At 63.9% G+C, this 21768-nt stretch overlaps 1 protein-coding gene across 1 annotated transcript in view; it reads right to left on the bottom strand.

The window, feature by feature from the left end:
- LOC117647605 (sushi, von Willebrand factor type A, EGF and pentraxin domain-containing protein 1) overlaps positions 1-21510 on the bottom strand; it is a 65426-nt gene extending 43916 nt beyond the window's left edge. The window contains exon 1 of the mRNA XM_034389442.1: positions 21342-21510. The gene's annotated coding sequence lies outside the window, so the exon portion shown is untranslated. The remainder of the gene's footprint in view (positions 1-21341) is intronic.
- Between the last annotated feature and the right edge of the window lie 258 nt (positions 21511-21768).

The following is a 21768-nucleotide window of genomic DNA, read 5'->3' as shown; positions in this document are numbered from 1 at the left end:
GCTTTTTCGGTACAGTCGCGCAAAAGTCCGAACGAAAAGAGGATGAGGAGCGACGCGCCGACCCAGTGGGATTCCTCCGGCGTGTACGACTCCACCTGTCCGCGTTCGGGCCCCGCCACGCCCCGCCACGCCCCGCCACGCCCCGCCACGCCCCGCCACGCCACGCCCCGCCACGCCCCGGCGCATAGCTGTGCCCATGCAGACACCCGTTCGTCCGCCCAGCCCCGCCTAGCCCCGCCTAGACCCGCCGAGCAGCCCCGGCAGCATCGTGCCCGGAGCTGCACTCGCTGCAGCGGCTGTAGCCTGGATATGGGTCAGCATGTAGGAGCGTGGCAGCGCGGCGGAGACTGCGAGCACCCCGTCCGCAGTCCGCCAACAGGGCCAGCACCAACGACGGGCAGTGTCGCCGACCGCTACCAATACGCCGCGGTGTTACCCATGACGCAGAATGAACGAACCTCCAATGCACGGCGACTCGCTCAGCGCCGGCCCCGCCCCGCCCCGCCCCGCCCCGCCCCGCCCCGCCGCACAGCGCCACGCCCCCGGGCTATTGAACGCGGACAGACAATATGCCTACGCGCCATTATAGCGAGCGCTAATGCAGCACGGCTGGCGGTGCTGGCGGTGCTGGCGGTGCAGGCGCGCCGAGGGCCTTGAGGGCCTCGAGGAGGAGCTTTGTGCCCCCCCCCTTTCCCTTCTCGCTGCCCTCTTGACCCTGTGCAGGGTTGCCCAATCAACCCCGTCGTGAGAGTGGGAAAGAAGGAGGGGATACCAAACCGTTTTGCCGTTGAAAGCGCGATGAGTCGTGTTCGTCGCGCAGTCTCTCTCGCACCCACAGGGGAGTGCGAGAGGGACAGAGGCTGCTGGTGCACTGTATGGCCTGCAGGGGTTGCCGCACCTGTGGAGCGGAAGCGGCCCGGACAGGGGGGGGGGGGGGAGGAAGTCCTCCTCGGCGGCGCGGACGCCTTTCCTGCCGCCGGGGCCCTCCGAGGGGGTATCGTCTTCCTTTATTGTCGCCCTGGAGGACCCCAAGGGGGGGGGGGGGTCACATCGAGGTGAAAGGACCGGCCTAATTGGGTTCACTTTCCAGGCGGTAATGCGCTGCCGCGCTGCCGCCCTGCAGGCGAACGCTAACGGCGGGAACCGCCATGGCACCGCGTCAACGTCGCTTTGGATCGTCAACCGCAGCTCAGCCCGCGGCCCGCCACGGGGACCACCACCGCCAGTCTGTCTCTCTCGCACCTAGACGGGACGGCCCGTGAGTGCGAGAGAGACAGAGCGACGAAAGCGACTGCAGGCACCGCCCTCTGCGCCCCTAATGGGTCCCGACGACGGCGTGCCCGGTGGCGGCCGGCACACTGTGCAGTGCACACAGGTGCCGCGCGTTGCGGCGCCACTGGCCGGCCATCCTGGAGGCCGGCAAGCAGGCCGGCGTTGCGTCACATGGCCTGCAGTGCGGCCTGCACCGCGAAACTAGCTCGCTCGGGGCGTCGGCGGCCAGCTGCCGGTGCCGGGTCGCGGCGGGGCCACGGAGCGCCACGGAGCGCCACGGAGCCACAGGTCAGATCGGTAGACTCCTTTGTGTGCCGCCCTGCGGTCCCGGAGCCGTGTCATGGAAACAGGGCGGCCTGACGGGCCTGACGGCGAAGGCTCGGCGGCGTGGGTGCGGTCGCCGCCCCAGCAGACTCATTCCCCCTCGTCGCTGTCTCTCTCGCACTCGCGGGCCGCCCCGTAAGGGTGCGAGAGAGACAGAGCGGCGGCCGAGCTGAGGGGTGGGCCGACCGACCGAACTGGGCCTCCGCCGGCCTCCGCCCTCCGCGGGCTGCGGTCGACGCGCCGGTCGCCGCGAACCTTGAGACCCGTTCGCCGCCCGCTCTTTTCAAGCAAGACACTGCCGAAAAACAACACACCGCAGCGACCGAGTGACACCGAGTGGCACCGACCAAGGACGGAAAGGAGTCCGCGTCGCGTGCGGCCGCCTCGCGACGTCGACACATTCCCGCCAGTTGGATTCCTTTTTCGAAGAGTAATCGTGGAGGCAAATAATCGTGTTCCTCAAATTCGCGGCCGCAGGAAAGGTCTGCAAGAGGCCGAGCAACGTTGATGATGATGGGTGACGTGCACACACACGGCACCTCGCCAGCAGAGCACGGCACCGTTCCTCCATCGTGGGGCATTTTCGTCGGCAACCCGCGGGAGAGGGGAAAGAGGGGGCCTGTCCCCACGGCCAAGCTTGGCCCGGCTTGGCCTGCGCGCAGAGGACAGAGGACCCGGCCGGGCGAGCAGGCAGCGGGCGCGCTGCTGACCCGGATTTTTCGTCCTTTATTACATTTGGTATTTGGATGCGCGCGCACACTGGACGGACGGCAACGGCCTGCCGGCCGGACAACCGAAGACCCCCCCCCCCTTTCCGCCACGCCTTGATACCCTCTCAGGCCGTTGCGGTTTTAAATCCCGGTGAGCCGGGAAAAAATGCCTGCCCTGCCATGCCGCCTCGCCTCGCCTCGCCTCGCCGCGGGGCTGCAGGTCGATTCCGAACAGTGCTTTCGTCGCTCTGTTTCTCTCGCTCTGCCGGGGCGCGCCGCGGGGCCGCGGGCCTGGCCGCAGGGGTGCGAGGGAGACAGAGCGTCGAGACCTGGAAATGCCCCTCGCTCTTGGCATCTCTCAAGATCGTTGCGCTCAATGCGCCTTGCGTCGAGTCACGCGAACGCACACACACACGCACGCACACACACACGAAGTGCAGGGGGCGGTCCTGATGGTGAAGGAAGTCGCCGGTAAAGTGGCCCCTGCCGGTGGCCTGCGCGTCGTCTGTCTGGATGAGTCTGCGACGGTGAGCCGTCTTCCTTCTCTCTCGCACCCCCGCGGGCTTGCCTGCGGGACTACCGGACGCCCCACGAGTGCGACGGAGACAGAGCGACTGCCCGGAATCCGTCTGCGGCTTCGACAAGGTCCACAAGGCGCAAGGCCGCGACGCGACGCGACGCCACGGCGACCGAGCTGGAAATAATGGAATAAACGCCCGGCGCAAACAGACTGGCACCTCCTAACTGTCGGACCCTGCTCGCGCAGCCCCCACCCTTAATCGCTCTAGATTCTAGCGAGTGCATGAGTCGCTGCTTCCGCTGCTAGATGGCGTGGCGCCTCGAGATGGTGGCGCCTAGATGGCGCGGCGCCGCCTAGATGCGGCCGGAACGGATTCCGGCCGAGCCGGGGCCTCGCCGGGGCCACGTACGGCCGGGCCCAGTGCAGCCAGCCAGTGCAGCCGCCGGACCTACTAATTGAAATGCTGGCAAAAGTCTGCCGCTCAAGCCGGATGGCCGCGCGGAGACTGGGAAGGCGCTTCCGTTAGCAACTATCAGGCCGAACAGTCTCTCCGTGCGCACAGTGGGCCAGAAGACCGGTGGAGGCGGCCAAAACTCTAGACGCGTTTCGAGCTCCAGAGTCGCTAAACAGGCCTCGAACCGAGTGTGTGACCCCACCAATGGATTCCTCGTTCGGAGAGCAGTCCATTGGTGGGGTCACACGTTCGGTTCGAGTCCCATTTAGCGACTCTGGAGCTCAAAACGCGTCGAGAGTTTTGGCCGCCTCCACCGGTCTTCTGGCCCACTGTGGTGCGAGTGCGAGAGGGAGGGACGCAGTGACGACAGCCCTGCTGGGCGTCGGTTCGAGGTCGGCCTTACGTTGTCGTCGTCGTCGTCGTCGCGGTCGGCCGGGGGTGGGAGGCTCGTTGCGGTTGCGCGCCCCGGCCTGTCTCTCTCGCACCCTTACGGGACGCCCCGAGAGTGCGAGAGAGACAGAGGAAGAGAGAAAGAGACCTCCCGCTCGGAATCACTGTTCTTTGCGTTGCGACGCGGCGGCGCGGTGGGCGATGCTTTGTGTTGGCCAGCCTGGCCGGCCACGCCGCCACGCCGCGGCCCACGACGTCCTCCTGCGGCGACACGACACGACGCGCCCACCGTAAAAAGTCGATTCGGACGAGGGAGAAAAATGAACGGAACGCAAAAGTGGGAAAGAGGGCGCACACACTCGTAAACGACAGTGAGCCTCTATCTTGTCCCCGGCGGTGTTGGTGTTTGTGTTTGCCTTCGGCACACGGCCCGGCCGGCCCGGCCGCTGCCACCGTGTACACTGTAAACACGCACACGCGCGCGGCGCGGGGCGCGGGGCGCGGGGGCGCCCTGTCCGGCCGCGCTCAGTTCAAGAAAAAGAAAATGGGGCAAAAGGAAGAAAACGAGGTGGAAAGGAACGCGCGTCGTAATCCGTGCTCGCTGAATGAAAACCATACAGAGTCCCGTTGCGGCAGGTGTCTGCCAGCCTCGACTGCCCGGCCGCCTGACCCGTTGGACGCCTTGACGCCGGCTGCCTGCCTGCCTGCCCGGTCGGCGCGGCAAATTCAAACGCAGTGGGTCGGCATTCCTACCAACCTCGCGCGCCTCGCGCTGTCGAGTGATAGCGTCCCGATTCATCATCGCCCTATGCAGGCCGTGCAGCAGGCCGTGCAGGCTGCAGCACGGGCGCGGCTCGCCACGGCCCGGCGGCGGGACAGAACGAGAAAAACAAGAATGAGATTCAAGCCTGGGCTGGGCCTGGCTGGCTGGGCCCGGCTGGGCCTGCGGAGAAATATTCTTATTGCTCTATCTAGGCGCTCCAGTTGGCAACACTGTATGTGTGTCACGACGAGGGCCGGCCGGCCGGGACTTTCGGTGTGCAGCCAGCTGAGTGACACGTCACTGACACGTCGCTGACACGTCACTGACTCGTCGCTAATTAGCTGGCTGTGGCCGCAGACCACGGCGATACGCCCTCCCCCCTTTCTCTGTCTCTCTCACTCTCCAGCATCGGCCTTATCTTTTTCCCTCCCGTCTGCACGCAAAAATCTTGATGGCCACGTCGACCTGCGCAGTGTGGTTCCGTCCCGGCCGCACCCCCCGCGAGTGCGAGAGAGACAGCCATGTCGCCACCGCCATTGTCAGCCACCCCCTCGCCGCCCCCGCGTCCAATATCCATGCGAGCATGCGCCGGAATCCATCTCGAGATTGTTGTCATTTCGTTTTCGCATCGAGTTTCACCATGTCCACCGCATAAACTGCGGCGGCGGGCCGCACCCACACTCTCTCACTCTCACACACTGGCGCGCGGACAGCCGCGCGGCGTGCCCGCACTGCAACAGTGTTGCAGCTTTGCAGTGGCGCTGCGCTCGTGGGCCGCATCCCAAATGCATCCATATCGCGCATCCCGTCCCCGCCGTCCCCGGCAGACTGATTCCGAGAGTCGTCGCTCTGTCTCTCTCGCACTCATGGGGCGTCCCGCATAGGTGCGAGAGAGACAGAGCGACGAAAACGACTCTCAGTGTGCAGACACTCTCTGGAATGGGGTAGGCTGGACGAGCAAGGCGTGGCCGAGCCAAGCGAAAGCGACGACCCGCGCCACCGCCAAGATGACTCATCAATTTGAATAAAAATATAAATAAGACCTCTGCTTGGAACAGTACCGGTAGTACAATCAAACCCAAATAACTCCAAAGAATTTTTTTTGACAGTTGCCTGCACTGGGCGACGGAAGCGGCGGTCGCGGCGGGGCGGCGACATCCGCCATCTCCATATGAGAGCGTCCCCTTGCCAGTGGAGTGGCCCCCGGTGCCCCCATAAGGTCGCGGCGTCCCCACGCCCGACGCGAGCTCCGTCTCTCTCCCCGGGACACGCGCCGCGACAAGTGCACGAGAGAGAGATAGAAGAGAGGGAACAAAAGACAAAAGAACAATCGTTACTTCAGTACTCACAGCACCGCGGCCGCGCCCAGTGGACCGCCCGACCGCGCACGCGTCGTCCGTCGAACCCTCGGCTCACCTGCAAACAGAGAGAGAGGAAAATGAGGACCGGTGCCGCGAAGGTTCGCTCTGCGTCTCTGTCGCACTCGCGGGGCGCCCCGGAGGGGTGCGAGCGAGACAGTGATGAAAAGGCCTCTCGGAATGAGTCTGCTTGGTGAGTGACTCACGCACAGTGGGCCGGAAGACCGGTGGCGGCGGCCAAAACTCGAGACGCGTTTTGAGCTCCAGAGTCGCTAAACAGGACTCGAACCGAACGTGTGACCCCACCAATGGATTCCTCGTTCAGAGAGCAATCCATTGGTGGGGTCACACGTTCGGTTCGAGTCCCTCAGCGACACTGGAGCTCAAAACGCGTCTAGAGTTTTGGCCGCCTCCACCGGTCTTCTGGCCCACTGTGCCACGCCACGCTCGTTCGCCGATGGCCCGGTAACGGAACACACGTCCGCCTTTGCGCTTCGCTTCGGCACTCGCGTCGCGCGTCGCGTCGGGCACGTCCCGGACACGCGAGCCGCGCGAGCACAAATAAAGGCCGCGACACACTCGATTTGAATTTAGTGTCTTTTGGCGCGCTTCGCCCCGCCTCGCCTTTGTTGTTTCTTTAGAAAGTGCCGCGCTGTCTCACCGCGGCATGTGCAGTATGCACGTTAAAGGGCTGACCAAAGCGGCGCCAGCGTCACTCATCTCCGTCTGTCTCTCTCGCTCTCGCGGGAAAGTCACCAAAGGGTGAAAATAACAGTGTATGTGCTTGCGCCTCTCGCGCCGAAAAAAAATCAGCAACGAGCGGGAAATGTATAAAGAAGCTTTATACTTTCGCCTGATTGAGACGAGGTGGCGCGCGAGATCCTGCCGCTTTGATTGGCCCCGCTGTCTCTCTCTTTCTCTCTCCCTTTTTCCGTCTCTGTCCCTGCCCTTCGGAACAATGGGCGAATGAGTCGGCGGGCATCCCACGGCGAGGACGACGAGGACGACCAGCACACTGAAAGGGCACCGAGTCCGCCATTTAGACACGTGCACGGGACGGTCACACAATTAGCCATCCTGCGGTCACCATTAGAATACGACCGCGCCATTTCATTTCCACCGCCTTCTTCTTCTCGTTTCTTTTTCCTTCCCTTTTATTTCATTTTTTTTTATATAAATATAATTATTACGATTTTGGTGATTGCGCGCGAGCAGCCGCCATTGCGACAGGGGCTGCCTGCCGCCCGTCATGCGACCGCGGAGGGGCGGCACACAATGCTGATATGGAATCGAATCAATTAAAGGCTCGGCCGGCGATAGCGAAAATCACGCGCTGTGATTGGCCAGTTGTTACGCGAGGCTGCGCCAGGCCGCATTGGCTAACTGGACGTACCCCTGGACTGGACTCGCCCCGGCCGGCACCGCGGCAAGCGGGCTCACAGTGGGCCAGAAGACCGGTGGAGGCGGCCAAAACTCTAGACGCGTTTCGAGCTCCAGAGTCGCTAAACAGGACTCGAATGGAACGTGTGACCCCACCAATGGATTCCTCTTTCGGAGAGCAATCCATTGGTGGGGTCACACGTTCGGTTCGAGTCCCTTTTATCGACTCTGGAGCTCAAAACGCGTCTAGAGTTTTGTCCGCCTCCACCGGTCCTCTGGCCCACTGTGGGGCTGCTCTGAGAGCCCGGCCACGCGTCGCCGGCCGCTTGCTCGGTGTGCACAGTGTGCACAGCCGGAGGGTTTCCGCATCGGGACTGCGTACCACAACGCGGCCACGGCGCGAGCCGCGAGCCCCTGGTCACGCCCTGGTCACGCTGTCACAACGAGGCTCACATAAGGCCCAAGCGGGCTGCTCCGAACAGCAATAAAATACTTTCAGAAAAAAAATACAACATTAAAAAAAAAACGCCAGTTTCTAATCCTACGCAATTTTGGTTATGGTTGGCAAAAATTTAATTGATGAAATTGATGTTTTGTTTCGTCAGCAGTGTCCCCGGCCGGCTGTGGCTTGGACGCCGGGAAAACAGCGCGCGGCGTTGGCCGATTGGTGCAGTTGGTTAGCGGTCCCACTCGGCTTCGAGTGGCTGAGCGAGGCGGGCGAGGCGGGGTAACTAGTTCGGCGGTACGTACCCACACGTGTTATGCGCGCCGCCACGCCGCCGCGGTGCGAACGGCTCCCACGAGCCTGTCGCAGTGTAGTGTCTCAGCGTGGTCGCACGCCACCCATAACACACGCATAAGTCCGTCAAAGCGAACCACCGCGTCAGAAAAAAAATACTAGCAAAAAAGCAGCTCCGAAAAATCCAAGCCCAGTTGTTGATGGGAGTGCAGTGTTGGTGCAACATGGAATTCTGTTTTCTTTTCACTCGGCGCGGCGTTCCTGCAGTGCAGGTTCCTCCGGCAGCGGTGGAGTCGTCGTGCGGTGGCCGAGTTAAAAATCTAACCTCAGCGCGGCGGCGGCGCGGCGCCACGCCACTGGAGGAAAGCTCACTCAACCTGTACAGTGGCGAGGAGGCCCAGCCGGCATCGTTTTCAAAGCCCAACCCATGCGGCCAGCAGGCCAGCCCGGCCGGCCTCGCTGCCCTGCCACCACACTGCCACGCGGCCGCGCGGCCCAGGACGCCGGCAGGACTTTCGCCCTTCGCTCGTTACTTAAACCGCCGAGGACTGGCGGGACAGCGGCAGGGAGTGGCCGCGGGGTGGTCGGAACCACTCGGGAAGCACTCGGGAACCACTCGGGAACCACTCGGGAAGCACTCGGAAAGCACTCGGGAACCACTCGGGAACCACTCGGGAACAGTGCGGCACCGCTTCTGAAGTCTTCCCTTCCCACAGACTGACAGAGCCGCGCCCCGCCTCCCCCCGCTGCGAAACCAGTTTCAATTTTACAGCGTCGTGTGTGTGAGTGTGTGTGTGTGTGTGCGATGGGCTGCGCGGAAAGCTCGCGAGGAACGCGAACGCCGCGCGGCCCGTGTGCCTAGTGTCTCGTTACAAAACGCCTCGGGGAGGAGTCGCGGGTCGCCGGTTCGAATCCCCGCGGCGGCGGCGCGGCGGCGGCCCGAGCGCCGTAGCTCGCCGGCCGGCCCGTAACGCAGCGCTGCGTCGCGGTTGCCTACCGCCACGGCGTTCCAGCGGCCTCATTCGTCGCTCTGTCTCTCTCGCACGCCGACGGGACGGACGGGACGCTCCACGAGTGCGAGAGAGACACTGGGGCGCGGCACTTCGACGGCGCGGTGACCAAGCCGACCAAGCCGCGCGCCGAGGAAAAAACTGTGCGATGAATACTAATGGCAGTGAAGAAGAACGGAAGAGGCGTCCGTGTGTGTGCATGTGTGTGTGTGTACACGTGTGTACACGCCTCTGTGTGTGTGAGTGCGTGTGTGTGCGTGCGTGCGTCTTGGAGCGGCACCCCGCACCTCGTTCCCCGCTGGTTGAATGACCCCACCTGAGCCGCTCCCTGGCTGGGCCCTCGCCTGGGCCCTGCTGGACAAGGAGAGAAGAAGCGCCCCGCCCCGCCACGCCACGCCTCTCCCGGTTGAGGCCGTCGGCAGGCAGCGCGAGCGGTGCGCGGGTATTTTCGTCCCGATTCGACCTAAAAAAATAATTGGCCGCTTAGTGCTGCCAGGGGGAGTCGAACCCCGGCCCATTAGTGCGCGCGGCATTCCACGGCGTCCAGAAGGGCGCCCCGCCCCGCCCCGCCATGGCCCACGGAGCACCTCCCCGTCGATGGACCGATGGATCTATTCATTGCTCGAAATGAGTCCGATATTAGTCCCGCGGGTGCTGGCCGCTGGCGGTGGCTCCGGCCGCGGTCGACGTGGAGGGCAAGGCCAGCCCGTCGTCCGCCGTCCACCGTCCGCAGCCACGCGGAACGCGGCCGAGAACGCGGCGCTGAACACGACGACGGCCAGCACGCCAAGCACCGGGCACGCCGCACAGTGGGCCAGAAGACCGGTGGAGGCGGCCAAAACTCTAGACGCGTTTTGAGCTCCAGAGCCGCTAAATGGGACTCGAACCGAACGTGTGACCCCATCAATGGATTGCTCTCCGAACGAGGAATCCATTGGTGGGGTCACACGTTCGGTTCGAGCCCTGCTTAGTGACTCTGGAGCTCAAAACGCGTCGGGAGTTTTGGCCGCTTCCGCTGGTCTTCTGGCCCACTGTGCGCCGAGCCGCCGAGCACTTACACCGGCGCGGTCAATCCAGAGACCGCCCTACAAGGTGAGCGGCGTGACGTCAGCATGACTGGCGGCGACGAAAACGAAAACAAATCCAAACATTAAGGAGCAGTCCATCCAACGCGGGGTCAGGGAGTCAGGCGTCCTGGAATAGCTGTGACACGCGCTCCGGGCCGAACAGTGTAGACGCCTTTTACTCGCCGCGTTGTCTGAGTCTGATACCCCTCCCCTGCCCCTCCCCGTCGCGACCTCCGTCTAGTCACAACCTTCGAAACCCTTTCCATGTCAGGGCACGGAGGCACGAAGGCACGACGCCGTGTCGGAGTGTCGCGACGACGGCAGGAAACTCAAGGGCGCTGCCCTTCCCCGCTCCCCCCCCTCTTGTCACTGTCGGTAGGGCCCTTCCAGCGACCGGGCCGCGTCGTACGCACCGCCAGCACCGCCACGCCGTCGGCACCGTCGCCACGAACACGCCGAGAACGTCCCGGAGAACGACAGTACGACGGCTGTCTCACTAAACTCACGTTCCGCCGCGCAAACCGACGCCGTTTTGGACCACGGACGCCCTTGCCGCACGTCGCGGCTGCTTCTTCTTCCTTCTCTGTTTTCAGCGAGACTGTTTGGCGAGGCGGCCGGCCGCGCCGGTCTGCGCGCTGCGCGTGAGACCGCGAAACGCGGACGCGGGCATGGACGCAAGCCGGCCGGCGCCTCCGGGAGCCAGAAGCCCGAAGCCAAGAGGTACGTCCGGGACGCGGAAAATTGGTCAGCTCGCGCATCGTCGTCGTCGCGGCGCACAGTGGGCCAGAAGACCGGTGGGGGCGGCCAAAACCCCCGAAGCGTTTTGAGCTCCAGAGTCGCTAACCAGGCCTCGAACCGAACGTGTGACCCCACCAATGGATTGCTCTCCGAACGAGGAATCCATTGGTGGGGTCACACGTTCGGTTCGAGTCCCATTCAGCGACACTGGAGCTCAAAACGCGTCTCGAGTTTCGGCCGCCCGCGCCGGTCTTCTGGCCCACTGTGCGGAGCTCGGCAGCGCTGCGCGGCTCGGCACGGCGCGGTCAGGAAGCTCCTGACAGTCCGCCCCGTCCCCGTCCCCGTCCCGTCCCACGCCGTGGAGCGCCAAGCGCCGCCAAGCGCCGCCAAGCGCCGCCAAGCGCCGCCAAGCGCCGCCAAGCACCGCCAAGCGCCGCCAAGCGCCGCCAAGCACCGCAGCGCCGATAGGCCGTTGCTTGCCCATTATCTTGCCATGAAGCTCCGCGCGGCCGAGACCCCTGCAGACCGACTCCGAACTGCGCTTTCGTCGCCGCGTCTCTCTCGCACTCGCCGGGCGCCCCGAGTAGGAGCGAGAGAGACACCTCGCGCCTCTCGCCGCGCTGTGCTGCGCTGTGCTCGCTCATGGGACTCATGGGGAGGCGTGGCGCAGTAAAGCCTACACGCAGCGCCGCGTTTTATGTGTTTTTGTTCGTTCGGTTTCGTTCTTGTTTTTGTTTTTTTTCGCCACGCCGCGGAGGCACTCCACTGCAGTACTACACGATTTTCCGCGGGTTTTAAGAGGGACGTAACTCGCTGGACGTCGAGGGGGGCTCCGAGCGAGCGTTGCTGACAGCGGGTATCAAATTTCAGAAATCAAGTTCTACAAAACCGTTGATTTTTTTTTTAAATACGTATTTTCTTATTTAGATGCCGCTCGACTAGAAGTAGACACCTGTTAATAACTCAGCAGAGCGATAAATTAGTAATTCCTTTTATTTTTTTCCTTTCCTTTTTCCACTTTTTTGTTTCGCAGTGTAGCAGTGCAACTTAGTCGCGCGCCGCGGAGCAGTGGGCACAACCAGTGGGCAGGGCGGGTCGGCGGGCCGTCGCGGTGGCCGGCAGGGCCAGGTGACACTTGCAGTGCAGCAGCCGCTCCAGCCGCTTGGCTCCAGCCGTTCCAGGGCGTCGTTCCTCGTTCCGCGAATGGGTCGAGCGGCCCGCTGGAGTCCCGGAGTCCCGGCCACTTCATGCACTACTTTCCTCCGGCTTATCATGACCAGCGCCATGCCGTCGTCGCTCCGTCTCTCTCGCACTCACGGTTCGTCCCGGACGGGTGCGAGAGAGACGGAATCGGTGAGGGCGGCCAGACGGCGGCACCCGGCTTAGCCCGGCCTGACCCAGGCGACCTAGGCCCTCGTCAAGTACAAACGACACGCGACGCGTCGCCCGCCGCCCTTGGCCGCCGTCGGCCACCTTCGGGCCGCCCGGGGCGCCAGCCTCAGCGAAGGGTCGCTCTGTCTCTCTCGCACCCGAGTGGAACGCCCCACGAGAGCGACAGAGACAACACACAACCCCTCGGAGGAATGTATGGCAAATGGTCCTCACGCGCGGACAGACCACTCGGGGCTTATCTTCATCCAGTTCAGTGTCTTCCAGTGTCTTCCAGTGTCCGTGCGCCACCCACGGGATCCACGAGACACCCCCGGCCCCGGTGGCGCCGGCGGTGGCGGTCAGCCCTTGCCTGCTCTGCCCTTCAGACAGCCTTGTTTGCTTTGCCCCCCGACAACAACAAACTGGGCCACCACCCTTTGCTTTGCCGGCTTTTCACGGGAATAACATTTATGAGGTTATACCACCGGCAGGCCGGGCCGGGCCGCCAGGTAGGCAAGTCGGTTATCGCTGGGAACGAGACGCGTGATGCATGGGGCCTGTCGACACGTTCCTGGCCTCCTGGCCGCCACAATCGAGTGCACCGCGTCCATGGAGGCCGACGGGCCGGGCTTAGCCTAGGTCGGGCCGCGCATGCGGCGTGCGCGTGGCGCGGTGCTGTTATGGCATCCAGTGCCCTTATTCGCACGACCGCGTGCCTGACTGCCTGCCTGACTTGCCTGCAACAGCATTTCCGAGTCCTTGCCGCGTGCAGCACAGTGCGCAGCCCTCGGCCAGGACGACGGCGTCGATGGAGCGCCGCCTCCTCGTCACCGCGCCGTCGTCGGTCTCGTCGGTCGCTCTCACGCCGGCCGGCCCGATGGCCCGATCCGGCCCGGAGCACAATGAAATCAATTTGAGCAAGCCGAGCAAGCCGCGCAAGCCGCGAGGACAATGGCGTTAAATAACCTGTCGCACGGCACCGACCTGGCTGTGCTGCTGCACCCCTCCCCCTCCCCCCCCCCCTCGTTGATTGAATGCAGCCGAGCCTGCCCTGCCCGGCCAGCAACGCTCGCGGAAGTCTCTCCTTCGTTATCCGCCATCGTTACCACGGCGTTCATTGGGTAGTCGCGGGGCGGCCGCGGCCGCAGCCCCTCTGCGACTGAGAGAGAGAGAGAGAGAGAGAGAGAGAGAGAGAGAGAGAGACAGCGACGAGGACGAGAGCACTGCTCGGAATCAGTGACGGCGTCCAGCCGAGCGGTTCAAAGGCGGTTTTTCGCTGTCTCTCTCGCACTCTCAGCGCGCCCCACGAGTGTGACAGAGACAGAGTGGCGAAACGACTCCCCTGGTGACGCACGCGCGTGTCCTTTCTCCTGGTCGCGTGCCCGCCTTGCGCGCCGACGCGGTGCCGCGGGGGCCGCCGCCGGCACCGCCCCGCACCCACGCGCGCCGCCGGCACGCTGGCCCGCCGGCCAAGGTCCACGACGTGGACGTCCCCGAGCGCCCCGCCGAAAGTTCACGATTGATTAGAGGCGCTGCTAATGGCTTGTCGTGCAGGCCGCAGTGGTGTGGGTGCTGGTGGGCGGTCGAGGGCGTGGTGGAGGACGGAGGGAGGACGCGGCACCCGGCGCTTTGTCTCAGCGCCAAAGTCACTTTGTCGCCCTTTGTCCCATTCAGCGGCACGATAAGGCAGCGCGCTGTCTCTCTCGCACCCCCGCGGGGCGCCCCATACAGGTGCGAGGGAGACAGCGCGTCAGCCAGCAGGGCCACCACCCTCGTCATGGCGTCAAGACGGTCGACGCGCTCCACAGGTGGGCGCTGTTGCTCCTTCGTCCCGGGGATCTTCGCCTCCTCCAGGCCGGCCCGGCCCGGCCCGGCCCCGCACGGGAACTACCCGCCGGCAAAATGGAACAGTGGCGCGGTGCGGCAGGCGCAGTTGACCCGCTTCTCAGTAGAGGCGGCCCGACCGCCCCGCGCCCCGCGCCCTGCCGCCCCGCGCCAAGCCGCCAAGCGGGGCCACTGCGCCCTACCTGTGCGGAGCGCCTCGGCTCGACTCGGCTCGGCTCGGCTCGGCTCGGCTCGGCTCGGCTCTCGGCTCTCGGCTCCGAGCAGCGACTTGGCAAAGGCACGACGGCCGAAGGAGCCATGTGGCAACGTGTTGGCAAGGCCCGGAGCCCGGAGCCCGGACTCCGTAGGACTACGGACTCTCTGCTCCGGGGAGCAGCTCGCCGGCCTCCATGGCCTCGGGCAGCACGCCGGGCCTTCGGGCCTTCAGGCCTTCGGGCCTTCGGCTTTCAGCACCGCGTCCCTCGGACCTGAGCGAAGGCACTGGTCAATTGGTTCCAGGTGTAAACCATGTAAAGTGCCCCTCGGCGGGGCGGCCTGCGAGAGCGAGAGAGAGGGAGAGAGCCTGGCCCTGCCTGGCCCGACCGGACGAGGCGCACACAGCGGACACGTGTGGGCTGGTAATCTCGGCTAATCGTGGATCAACCTCGGGGCTTTGAGCTTTCAGCTTTCGGTTCCCTCCGGTCAGTCGGCTGCAGCCCTTCGCGTTGTAAGCAAGCAGCCCGGGGTTGACAACCCCAACATTCCACCGCCAGCCAGCACCAGACCGCACGGACGCCGTCTATTTCACCGAAAGTGTGCGAGATCCCGCCAGCGGGAACGGGAGGGAATCGAGTCGGGATCGAACTGCATGGGAGGGAAGGCACATGGGAAGAGAAGCACTGGGAGCGGCGACTCTTTTGGTCGGGAGGCAAAGCACCCCCTCTTCCTCCCGCGGGAGGGTAGAGCATTTCTTGCGGGAAGCACAGCACCCCCTGCTTTCCCTCTCTTTCCCGCGGGGGAGGAAGGACTGCACAGGCACAGGGATCAGGGCTCGGCGCCAGCCGTTGCGACGCATTCCCACCAGCAACTGAACGGTCCAACCTATCCTAACCTAACCTAACGGGCTCGCGACAGATCTTACTCTAACTCGTGACAGATCTTACTCTAACTCGCGACAGATCTTTCTCTAACTCGCGGGAAGCACAGCACCCCCTGTTCCTCCCGCGGGAGCGGCAAGCATTTCTTGCGGGAAGCACAGCAGCCCCCGCTCTTCCCGCGGGAAGGGCGAGCACATCTCTCGGGAAGCACAGCACCCCCTGCTCCTCCCGCGGGAGGTAAGAGCAACGGGAGCCAAGGCCACGGGAGTGACGAAGATCGGGAGCGAGCGGCTCGGGAGCCACGGCGCATGGGAGCCACAGCACTTTCGGCGAAATAGTGCGCCACCAGACCGCACACGGATCGCCTAGCGGCCAAACTGTCCCCGATAATCACATTAATCCGCCCGAATAAAAAGAGAGAGAGAGAGAGAGAGAGGATGAAAATAAAAACAATAAAAAGGCGATCCTACGGGATTTTATGGCAACGGGCGCGCACCCCGGCCATCCCGGCCGGGCTGCCTGGGAACCTGCTGCCGCCGCGGAGCGCGGAGCTCGGACACATTCGCCGCGCAGGAGAATTTACATAATTTCGGCCCGGCACGCCACGCCGCGCCACGCAAGTCACCGCTAAATGATGATGAGTGCGTGGAGCCAGGGGCGGAGCCAGGGGCGCCCCTCGCCTTGCCAGCCTGGAAAAAATGGGTCCGGGCAGCGGAGGAGGCGGAGGCAGCTACGCCGAGGAATTTGCGAGAGAGAGAGAGAGAGAGAGAGAGAGAGAGAGAGAGAAAGAAAGAGAGCGCCACAACCCCTGTCTCTTTAACTCTCCGAACGAGGAATCCATTGGTGGGGTCACACGTTCGGTTCGAGTCCCATTTAGCGACTCCGGAGCTCAAAACGCGTCTAGAGTTTTGGCCGCCTCCACCGGTCGTCTGGCCCACTGTGCGACGTGGACGTGGTGCTCTTCTCGGGGCGCTCCTCCCCAGGACGCCTGGAATGCGCGACGCCACGCACGCCACGCACGGCCACGGCCCGCGGGCCAACCTGTAATTTACAGCAGCCTCTCCCTCCGCCCGTTGCCCGCTTCGCCTTGCCCGCCCTGCCCGCGCCTTGCCCCCATCAGTGTCCGCGCGCGCGGTTTCGGCGGTTTCGGCCGTAGGGCGGGGACGGGGAATGCGGCAACCCGAAACCAGTGTCGGCGCAAATCGACGCTTTGGGTGTCGGGAGCCACAGTTACAGTGCACTGGTGGAGGGCAAGCAAGCTCGCTGCAGCGGCTGCAGCCCGAGGCAGGGATTGTCCTGGCGCGGCAGCGCGATGTGATCGGGAAGGTGCCGGCGGCCGCCGCGCACGCCGCATTCCACGCGTCGCCCTGTCCCTCTCGCACCTGCACGCCACGCCCCGCGTGCGCCCCGCGGGTGCGAGAGGGACAGGGCGACTGCTCGGAATGGCTCCGCCAGGGCGCCGCGATTTAGACAGTGAGACAGTCGCGGCTTACAAACCCGGGGAAAGGAAAAGAAAGGGCGACTCCTGGTGCCAGCGCTGTCAGCCCCGCGGCGCCAAGCGCCAAGCGCGCCGTTATTGGCAGACCAGTGGCACATCGGTCGGCTCACGCCCCGCCACGCCCCGCCACGCCCCGCCCCGCCACGCCCCGCCACGCCCCGCCCCGCCCCGCCACGCCCACGCACACACAACACGGATATCGTGGAAAATCCAGGCACGTCGCGATTCGCCGCCACTAACGGGATATTCGGCTTTGGCTCACTCACTGGCGAGACTCACCGGCGAGCCCCGGCTGGCTCGGCCGCCTTGGCCGTCGAGGCGGTGCCGGTGGTGCGTACGTGCGGGGGCCGGGCGGGGCGGCGGGGCGGGCCGCAGGGCGGAAGGGGTGCCGAGCCTCGTTTGGAGAAAGGCATGCACGCGGCGGGGCGGGGCGGGGTGGGGCGGGGCGGGGCGCACACGAGTTGAGGCAAAAGCAGCTGCTTGTTGATGGTTCGACCACTCAATCGCCTCGTTAACTCTGCCTGGATTCAGTACACTATCTTTTGCTGCCCCGCCCGGCCCTGCCTCCGTGCCTACACTGCCTACACGCGTGACTCTGGCGGGCTTTCGCGTCGGACCAATGAGCGGGCCGCAGGCAGCACGCATCCAACCCATGGATCAAACAACCTCAATGGCGGATTTGGTGAGAAAAAAGAAAAAGACTGCTGAAAAAATCTGAAGAAAAAAAACACCAGTGTTCTACAACATTCAAACGTCCACATCGTACCCCGTATTGCAAAAAAAAAGAAGAAAAAGCGAGAGTGGTCCCAGCAAGGGGAAAGGGTGGCGAATGGCGAAAGAAAGACTGCATAGTGTATCTCGGTTGCGCCGCGCTGGTGCACTGCATGGTCAGGAAGCTAGTCCGGTAATCTCCGTAGCAGCAGCCGACGCGTGACAAGACGGAAGGGTATTCAAAACGCGAGAAAGCCTAAAAAAGTGTATGGAAAAAAATAGAAATACGCGAACTTTAAGTTTTGAACCTGCGGCGAATCAAAAATAGATTTCTGCTCGTTTCCTTTTTTAGCAGATGATACGTTTACGTATCAGCGTGCTTGTACTCTCGTGCAGAGAGTACCGAGTTTCCAGCTAGCCAGGCAGCAGTTGCCTCGTTGCCTGACTAGCAAGCCTAGAAGAGGCCGAGCGCCTCGCTGGCAAGGCAGCGGCTGGCTGGCCTGCCTAGAAGATTATGAGCGGAGGGCCCGCAGCGTGCCGCACCGCGCCGCGCCGTACCGCGCGCCGCTCATGGAATCGGGGCGCCTGCGGGGGCTCGGGTTGCGCGCGCGGTGTATAACCTCGACACCCAGCTCTCTAGTACTCATGAAGTGCGTCCCTCGCGTTGCGCGTCGTTACGAGACGCTGCTAGCACGCATCGCGTAGCTGCCCCCCTCGCCCATTCCCTTGCCGAGACGCCACGTCCCGCCGCGCCCCGCCACACCCCGCAGCAGTCTACACACACACGCACTTGAGCCTTGAGTGCGTAGAACGCATAGTGCAGCGCCCCCCCGAACCCCTGCCCCTCTCGAGAAGCGGCGCGTCGGCAGTCGGCAGGGTGCGCCACTCTTGCTTATCTATCTTGAGGTCGGGTTCGGGTGGCGCGCCGGCCGGCCGGCCCCGCTTGGAGATGTGGCTGACACGCCGCGTGCCGCAAGGCGCCTTGCCCTAGTACCGAACACAACTTTTACGGGTATTGAGTATTTATGTGATTAGCCACCAAATTCTGCATCCTCGCGTTGAGACAACGAAAATGATACCCAACACAAGTGGTATCGGACATATGAGTGTCCCACCGTCATTGCGAACATGTTTAACACAAAACAATGGCACGTTAGGATATTCAAAATTTATACTAAAATTGACATTTTCATGAATTACCATGTGTAAGAAATTTGTCAAAAAAAGAGTTCAGAGTGTTTACTCTTTGAAAGAAATTGACAAAATGTCACATTCATACATTTCAATAAACATTCTCATAAGTATCATCTGCTTTCACGTTAGCGTTAGCGTTAACGTTTTTTTTCTCTCCTTCTCTCGCCTTCCACCGCAGCGCGCGCGGCAACCGCGTCGGCGACGGCCAGCCTGGGAGTTTCCTGGCGTTTGTTTCATGTCACGGGGTTGGCGGCACTGCGGTGCAGGAGCGCTGGCATTGGCCGTGGCCAGCCATGGCGCCACGCCGGCAAGGAGCACGGCGCACGGCGCACGGCGCACGGCGCGCGCGTGAGTGTGTTCATACAGTGTTCCCACGCCCTCCACCTCCGGGTCCAGGGCACACACTCACACACGACGCGCCGTGTGGTCGCGGACGCGACCCTGAGCCGCCGAAGGAGGACGAGACGAGCCGTCTTACGCGGCAGAATTCAGCAGCGACCACCGCAGGTTCGAATCCCGCTGCCGCGGTGACATACATCTTTTTCAAGTGTATGGTTAGGTTAGGTTAGGTAGTGCAAGAACAAAAGTCTGCGCTAGCGATCCTCCTGTGCGCTAGCGTACGTACCACGACCTAATCCGCCTAACGGTTCGCCGAACTTTGTTTAGCGAGCGGCCCGTCGGCCACTCGGCACTCATTCATCGCTCCTAACCTAACCTAACCTCGGGCGCACCGCCCGGCCCGACAGGCCCAACCGATGGCCGTTTGACACCGAGTCGCGAAAAGCGGCTAAGCAGGCGAAGCACAGGCGAAGCAGGCCCACTTCCTCGAAGCCAGTAAATGAGCAGTAATGACCCGGGCATGGCGCGGCGCGGCTGGGCGCGGCCACCTGTGCGCCTACACCGTAGTGCACCGTGGTGGTTGCAGTGTGGTGTCAACTGTTTATTGAAAAGACGGAAAGGCGGCCGGGCCGTAGTCGGACTCCGGATTAGTGCGGTGACGAGACGCCGAGCGGTGAATACTACGTGCGGCGTGGACCGGCAGTGGCAGGTGGGGAGTGGGGAGAGGTGGGGGAGGGGAGGCAGGCCTCAGGCAGGTGGGGTGTCACACAAAGCGTTGACTCACAGAGCAGCCCGATGTGATAAAGCCGCGGTCCTCAACGAGGCGGGGAAAACGAAAACGAGCGACACAGGTAGACGAGGAGAGAAAAAAAAGAAAAACCGTGTTGGGGGAAAAGAGGGGGGGCACTGGAATAAAGCAGCAGGGAAACGCCAGTCCACTGTTTGAATAAGAGTGGAGCGGTGCGCTGCAAGCGCCGCATAGCCTCAGATAAATTTACTCGAAATCACGATGAAAGTCGAACCGCGCCACACTGTAAGTGTATGCGGGCAGGCGCGCGCGCTGCGGCGCGTTTTTTCCTCCACCGTATTTTTATTTATCTTCCCTCCTGCCGGGAGGGGCTCCCCTGATGTTGGGGGGGGGGGGCAGACGGCTTAATACCGTCGGCCCCTCGATCGCACGCAACACGCCGGAAGTGGCTTGGCAGTGGCTTGGCAGCCCCCGAGGAGCGCAGCGGCGGCAGCGCTAACTGCGACTTTGACCGCCTACATGGTGCCCACCACCGCGATGCCTGCGATGCCCACCGCCACCGAGCCGCTGCCAGGCTGCCAGGATCCATTTCCACGACGCGGACCCCGTGGGCCGTGGGCGCAGGCGGCGCTGGCATGTCCCCTCACACACACGCTCACACATGCGCCATTGGCCCAGTGAGGCGGCCGGCGGCGTGGGCGAGTCCCGTTCGCGGCGGTTCGCGGGATGCAGTTAAGCCCCAAGCAGCCGCCGGGGCGCCGCAAAGGCCACGCGCAGCCCTAACGCGCCAATTCCGCGCGGGGTAAAAAGGAATAAAAAAGGAGTGACCGAAATGCGAGCCGCTATGTGACGAGCAGCAGCCAGTGTGCAAGCAGCAGTATCGAAACGCTCGGCATACCTGTGCCGGGGGCCGGCCGCCGGGCCGGCCCGGGGACGTGAACAGAATGAAACTGATCCCCCCTCCTTTTCCACCACCACACCGGCGGGTCTCCCTTCACACCAGGGCGAAGTAGTGAAGACTGAAGTCAGGTGCAAGCGGGTTTACAACCCACGGCAAAGAAAAACTCGGCGGACGAGGTGCGATTTCGGGATCCAGCTGGCCGCTCGGCGGCGACACCTCTGTGACGAGCCGTGACGGGGCGTGACCGTCACAGGCAGGCAAGGTGCCTGCACCGCCTGTGCCTGCACTGCATGCACTGCCTGCACTGCCTGCGCGCGGCTGTCGGTCGGGAGACTTGAACGCGCGTGGCATTTGAGACAAACGCCCCTTCCCCGCCTCGGCACGGCACGCCACGGCACGCAGGAGAAAGACAGGCACTCGGCTTCACCTTGGCGCCGACTTGGCGACTTGGCGCCGCGAGCCCCGCCCCGCCCCGCCCCGCATACCCCGGCCAGGCGTATGTACCCTTCGCCTGCCCTTCGCTGGCGTGCGTGGCCGAGCGCGGCCCTCCAGGAGGCGAAGACACCTCTCGGCTGGGCGGCAAGGGAAGCCGCAGGACTCGGTCCGACGGCGACTGCGTGGCGGTCGACGGCGACGTGACAGCCGAGGTCCTGCCCCCTTCCATTTCTCCAGCTGGACGACGTGGAGGACTCTAGGCGGAGAACCGAGGGTCGCCCAGGCGCCAGCCGGTCCAGGCCGTCCAGGAATTCTGTCAGGGCGCAACGCGCTCCTGGAGCCTGAAGGGCCTGGAGGCCTGGAGCCACGCTGCAGGCCCTCCGCTGGGGCCGAGCGGCCGAGCGGCGTAGGCATGGCGTAGGCATGGCGTAGGCCAGCCCCGCGGCCCTACGGACGGACCACAGGCACCAAAGGGCCCGAACGCGCGGCGGAACTCACCTGAAGCGGTTATCAAATCCAGGCGCACCAGCACATTGACACACTTGACACACACACACGAGACTGACACGCACACACACGCGGACTGCACTCGGACTTGGCGGCGACGGGGCCCTGCACAGGCGTAACGATGTTGCTCGGGGTGGCACGGCGATGTGGCCCCGCGACGCGCTCCACGAAGACTGCCTGCTTGGCCTGGCGGCGGCCTGGCCGGCGAGAGAGCCGTGGCGCGCGGCGCGGAGTGCGCACAGGTGAGGGCGGCGAGGGGGGCAGGGCGGGGAGGCACCGGAGAAGCCCCGGCCGGAGCCACCAGCACCACCAGCCACCTCAAGAACGGCTCCGGCGCGGCGACGCTAGCGACGCTGGCGCCCTCTGGCGGCAACCAGCTCAACCGCGCGCCGGCCGCGCAGCCGCGCCCCTCCCCGCC

The sequence above is a fragment of the Thrips palmi genome, unplaced genomic scaffold (assembly GCF_012932325.1).
Source record: "Thrips palmi isolate BJ-2018 unplaced genomic scaffold, TpBJ-2018v1 HiC_scaffold_2, whole genome shotgun sequence".
NCBI classification, from domain to species: Eukaryota; Metazoa; Arthropoda; class Insecta; order Thysanoptera; family Thripidae; genus Thrips; species Thrips palmi.
Note: the sequence above shows the minus strand (reverse complement) of the source record. Positions and strands in the feature narration are given on the sequence as shown.